Below are 5,896 nucleotides of genomic sequence, written 5' to 3'. Positions count from 1 at the left end.
CATCTGCCCTATCCTCTGCTGAGACTTGGCATGGGTGTTAACATGAAGATAAATGCCACCATCCACAGGGAAGCTCCTATAGCCCACGGTATTTGTTCTCAGAAAGAGATAATCAGCTGTGAACACGTTGGTTAAGGGTATTAACAACCTTTCTCTGAGCATCATAGAATGGACTTGGAGTACATTTCAGATGCAACTCTGAGCCAGGGCACAGTGAAGGACACCAGTCAAAATGGATCCATTTTTCTAAATTCCTCCAATCAAGGAGGATAAAAATAATATAAACCCATCGGGGGCATTTTGTGGACATCTTCACCTGGGTCCAATGGGGTCTTTCTGAAATCCCAGCCCAATATCATTTTTAACAATATTCATTCTGACAATCTTTTATTGATTAAACACATGTTTAGGGAGTGTGAAGCACCCCTAGGTACATGAAGCATTGCACAATGCTTGGGGGCTAGAGCAATGATGTAGTTATAGGTATATTACTCAAGAGCTTACAGTATACTACAAAGTATAAAATCCAGATATAAATGACTGAAATGCAAGGGTGGCAGAGATACATGACTTCAGAAGGAATGTAGAATGGCTCTGAAAGTTGAAAAAGGACCCTTCTAGCTGAAGAGGTGTGAAGGAGAGAACAGTAAGGGAGGCTTCCTGTACAGATGACAAATAAGAGAGTGATTTAGAGGATTTTCAAGTATGTTTACTCTTTATCTCCCAGATTCTCCAGGAAAACTCAAAGGAGTGCACTAGAATTATCATTATCATGTTACTATTGTTATCATATTATAAAGAGCGAACTGAGTCGCAGGGGGGTAAGTTTATTTTTTAAGGTTCACACCACCAGAAAAAATAATAAAGGCAGGACTAAAACCCTGATCTTCTCCCTACTAGTCCTATTAATCTACCAATTGGTTTGGCCACGTCCCTGAGGATATGTTGGAAAGGATCTTTCATACATCATAAGTCCCCATACCAGCTCCTTGAATAGCTGGTTTTATAGACCATTTCCCAGGCACTGGGAATTACTTTGGACTGGTCTGAGCCAACCAGCTGTGTTGTGGAGCTTTGTTGATCATATTCTCTATAAGCATGTCTCTGGAGAGTTGTTCAGATTCACAGGGCTCTGGGAGTTTCCTGTTGAGACCATTGTCCTGGAAAGAATCTGGAATGACTCTTAAATGACTTTATCTTTTCTCAGAAATACAAGCATGAGGCATTTCCAGGAGTGTGTACTCACATGTCTTCTATTTCTTGATAGACAGTGGAATGTTGTGGTTTAAATTAGAGACACTATATTCATGTGAATAATGTCACTTTGCCACTTGATAGGCATGTTGACACTGGACAACTTACCTAATTTCTCTGAGCTTCAATCTCCAAATCTGTACAATGCAAATAATAATAATACCGAACTCACAGGGTGACATATAGTAAGTGCTTGATATATGTGAACTGTTATTTTAATTATACCTCTCTTCACCCTCAAAATAGTATAGACTCTTCTACTTCCAGTGAAAATATCTTTTAGAAAACAAGAGCAAAATAAAGGCTTTTCCAGATATACAAAATTTGAAAGAATTCATCAGCATCAGATCCACATACACACAAAAAGTGTTAAAGGTGTTAAAGGAACTCCATCATACAGAATGAAATAATACCAAATGGAAATATGGATCTACACAAGAGAATGAAGAGCACTGGAAATGCTAAGTACATTTAAAAAAACATGAGTTTTTTTTTATTATTATTTAAATCTACTTAAAATGTAATTATCTTTTGGGGCACCTGGGTGGCTCAGTCGGTTAAGCATCTGTTTCTTGATTTCAGCTTGGGTCATGATCTCATGATTCCTGAGTTTGAGCCCCATGTTGGGTTCTGTGCTGACAGTGTGGAGCCTGCTTGGGATTTTCATTCTCCCTCTCTCTCTCTGCCCCTGCCCCTGCCCTGCTCATGCTCTCTGTCTCTCAAAATAAGTAAACTTAAAAAATAAAAAAATAAAAATAAAATAAAATGTAATTATCTTTTAAAAATATAATAATACCAACATACTAAGCTGTTTGTAACATGTGTATAAGGAACATTACTGACAACAGCAGTATAGTGACATAGAGGAAAATGAAATTATGCTATTGTAAGGTTCTTATAATATACATGAATGTGTATAATATCACTTGAAGGTAAACTGTGATACGTGAAACCTTAAACCAACCAGTAAAATAACAAAACAAGGAATTATACGTAATAAGCGAATAACAAAAGAGATAAAACTAAATTATAACACATATGCTTATTCTAATCTAAATTAAGCTAAAAAAAGGAAAAAGCAAAACAAACGACGGATGGGACAAATAGAATACAAAGACTTGTATGATACACTCAAACACAACCATATCAATAATCACATTAAATGTAAATGATCTAAACACATAACTGAAAGGCAAAGATTGTCAGATAAATTTTAAATAGCAAGACCCAACTGTATGCTGTTTATAAGAAACATATATTATTATTTTAATGCTTATTTATTTATTTTGAGAGAGAGAGAGAGAGAGCATGAGTGAGGGAGGGGCAGAGACAGAAGGAGAGAGAGAATACCAAGCAGGCTGACAGCACAGAGCCCGACATGGGGCTTGATCTCATGAACTGTGAGATCATGACCTGAGCTGAAATCAAGGTCAGAGAGGAAATCAATGAAATATGAAACAGGAATTTAATGGAGGGAAAAAAATCAATGAAACCAAAACTAGTTTTTTTGAGGAGGTAATAAAATTGACAAATTTCAATATACACTGATCAGTACAAAAAGAGTAAGAATACAAATTACCAAATTCAGGAATGAAAGAGGTTACATCACTGAAGATTTTACAAATATTGAAATCATAATAAGAGAATGCTGTGCACAATGTTATACCAATAAGTTTGACAACATAGACAGAATAGATCCTTGAAAAGTTTACTCAAGATGAACTAGATAATCTGAATACTCCTATACCTATTAAAGAAATTGAATTTGCAGTTAAAATTTTTCTCATGAAGTAAAAGGGAGGGGCAGGCCCAGATAATCTTTTTGGTAAATTCTATTAAAGATTTAAAGAAGAAATAATATCAATTTGTTTATTTATGTAGATAAATTTCCAGACAATTGAAAAAGAAGGACTATTTTTCAACTCACTATGAGGCCATGTTTTGCTGATATTACAAGAAACCCAGACAAAAATGTTACAAGAAAATTTCAGAGCAATATTTCTCATAACCACAGATACAAAAAAAAATTTAATAGACTTTTAGCAAATGAATTCAAACATATGAAAAAAATAATATAGCATTACCAAGTGGGGTTTACCTCAGGAATGCAAAACTAACTTTCTGGAAAAATGAAGAAAATAAATCAGTGAAATTTACAATATTAATAAACGAAAAATGAAAAATCATATGACCATCTCAAAAATGAAAAATAAAAACAATCGATAAAGTCCAACTGCCATTCCTGATGGAAACTCTCAGCACATTAGGAATAAAAGAAAACTTCCTCAGCTTGGTAAGGGGCAATTACAAAAAGCCTACAGTTAACATCTTACTTTGTGGTGAAAGACTGGCTATTTTCTCCATAAAATCAAGAGCAAGACATTTATGTTCACACTTCTACTCACTATTGTACTTTTGGTTCTAGCCAGTGTAACAAAGCAAGAAAAAGAAATAAAAGGCATCCAGATTAGAAAATAAGTAAAATTCTTTATTCTTTTGATGATATGATCATCCATGGAGAAAATATAATGGAATCTTAAATTTTAAGAAGCTACTAGAACTAGGGGCGCCTGGGTGGCACAGTCGGTTAAGCGTCCGACTTCAGCCAGGTCACAATCTCGCGGTCCATGAGTTCGAGCCCCGCGTCAGGCTCTGGGCTGATGGCTCAGAGCCTGGAGCCTGTTTCCGATTCTGTGTCTCCCTCTCTCTCTGCCCCTCCCCCGTTCATGCTCTGTCTCTCTCTGTCCCAAAAATAAATAAACGTTGAAAAAATTAAAAAAAAAAAAAAAAGAAGCTACTAGAACTAAAATGTGAATTCAGCAAGGTTGCGGTATATGAGATCAATATACAAAATGAATTGTATTTTTACATGTTAGCAATAAACAATCAGAAATAATAATAAAAATCATTTACAATAAAATAAAAATTTATGAAATACTTAGAGATAAGTATGACAATAGGTAGACAAGAACTATTAACTGAAAATAATAAATCATTGTGAGAAATTAAAGAATGATATAAATGAAAAGACATACTGTGTTCATGGGTCAGAGCATTCAATATTTTTAAGATGTCAGCTCTCCTCAAATTCATTTATAGATACAACATAGTCTCAGTCAAAATCCTAGCAAGCTTTCTGGTAGAAATTGACAAGCTTTTTCTAAAACATCTTGGAAAAAGAACAAGGTTAGAGAGCTAATACTACATGATTTCAAGTCTTTTTCTAAGGCTACAGTAATCAAGATAATGTGGTGTTGGTGCAAAGATCAACAAATAGATGAATGGAACAGAATTGAGACCCCAGAAATAGATCCCCACATACAGGACAACTGACAGAAGTGCAAAGGCAAATTGGTCGAGAATAATATAGTCTTTTTAACAAAACATGCTAGAACAATTGGATATCTAAATTAAAAAAAAATTCTCCTAAATCCATTTATCATGCCATATATAACAATCAGTTCAATGTGGATCATTCTAGAAAAAAAATACAGGGAAAAAAATCATTATGACCAATGGACTGAATGCTTGTGCCCCACCCTCAAATTCATGTTGAAGCCCTAACCCCCAAAGTGATGGTTCTCGAAGAGGGGGCCTTTGGGAGGAAATTAGGATAGGATGAGATCATAAAGGTAGGTCCCTCATAATGAATCAGTGTCCTTATAAGAGAAGATACCAGAAAGCTTGCTTCTCTTCTCTTTCTCCCATGTGAGGACACAGCAAGAAAGTAGTCTGCAAGCCAGGAAGAGGGCCCTCACCAGTAACAAAATCTACTGCCTCCTTGATTTTGGACTTTGCCACCTAGAGAATTATGAAAAATAAATGTCTATTATTTAAACCACCCAATATATAGTGCTTTAATATGCCAGACACTTGGGTTAAGCAAAGATTTCCTTGATATGACATCAAAAGCATGATCCAGAGGGAAAAAGATTTCTAAATTGCACTTTATCAAAATTAAAAGCTTTTGGGGACACCTGGGTGCTCAGTCAGCTAAGCATCTGAGTCTTGATTTTCGCTCAGATCATGATTTCACAGTCATGAGATTGAGCCCCACACTGGGCTTTGCACTGGGTCCTCTCCCTCCCGCCCCCTCACTTGCTCATGCACATGCTCGCTCTCTCTCTCTTTCTCTCTCTCTCTCTCTCTCTCAAAATAATAATGATAAAAGCTTTTTTTTCTGCAAGACATTAACATATTGAAAACACAAGGCACCGACTGGGGAAAATATCTGCAAATCATGTATCTGAAATGGATTTGTGTATACAATGGTCTCAGGATATATAAAGAACTCAATAATTAGAAAACAAATAATATGATTGAAAAAACAGGCAAAAGGTTTGAATGGACACTTTACAAAGAAGATAGAGATACAGAAAACAAACAAATAAAGATGCTCAAAATCATTTTTAGAGAAATGCAAACTAAAACCCAGCGAGATACCTCTAAAAATATATAAGAATGGCTAAAATTAGGGGCTCCTGGGAGGCTCAGTCAGTTGGGCGACTGACTTTGGCTCAGGTCATGATCTCACGGTTCGTGGGTTCGAGCCCTGTGTCAAGCTCTGTGCTGATAGCTCAGAGCCTGGAGCCTGCTTTCGGTTCTGTGTCTCCCTCTCTCTGAACCTCCCCTGCTCGTGCTC

This window comes from Lynx rufus, unplaced genomic scaffold, assembly GCF_022079265.1.
Source record: "Lynx rufus isolate CCGP_SWC_20201006 ecotype Redwood Valley unplaced genomic scaffold, mLynRuf1.p SCAF_5, whole genome shotgun sequence".
Lineage (NCBI taxonomy): Eukaryota > Metazoa > Chordata > Mammalia > Carnivora > Felidae > Lynx > Lynx rufus.
The sequence above is the reverse complement of the archived record's forward strand: the minus strand, read 5'-3'. Positions refer to the sequence as shown.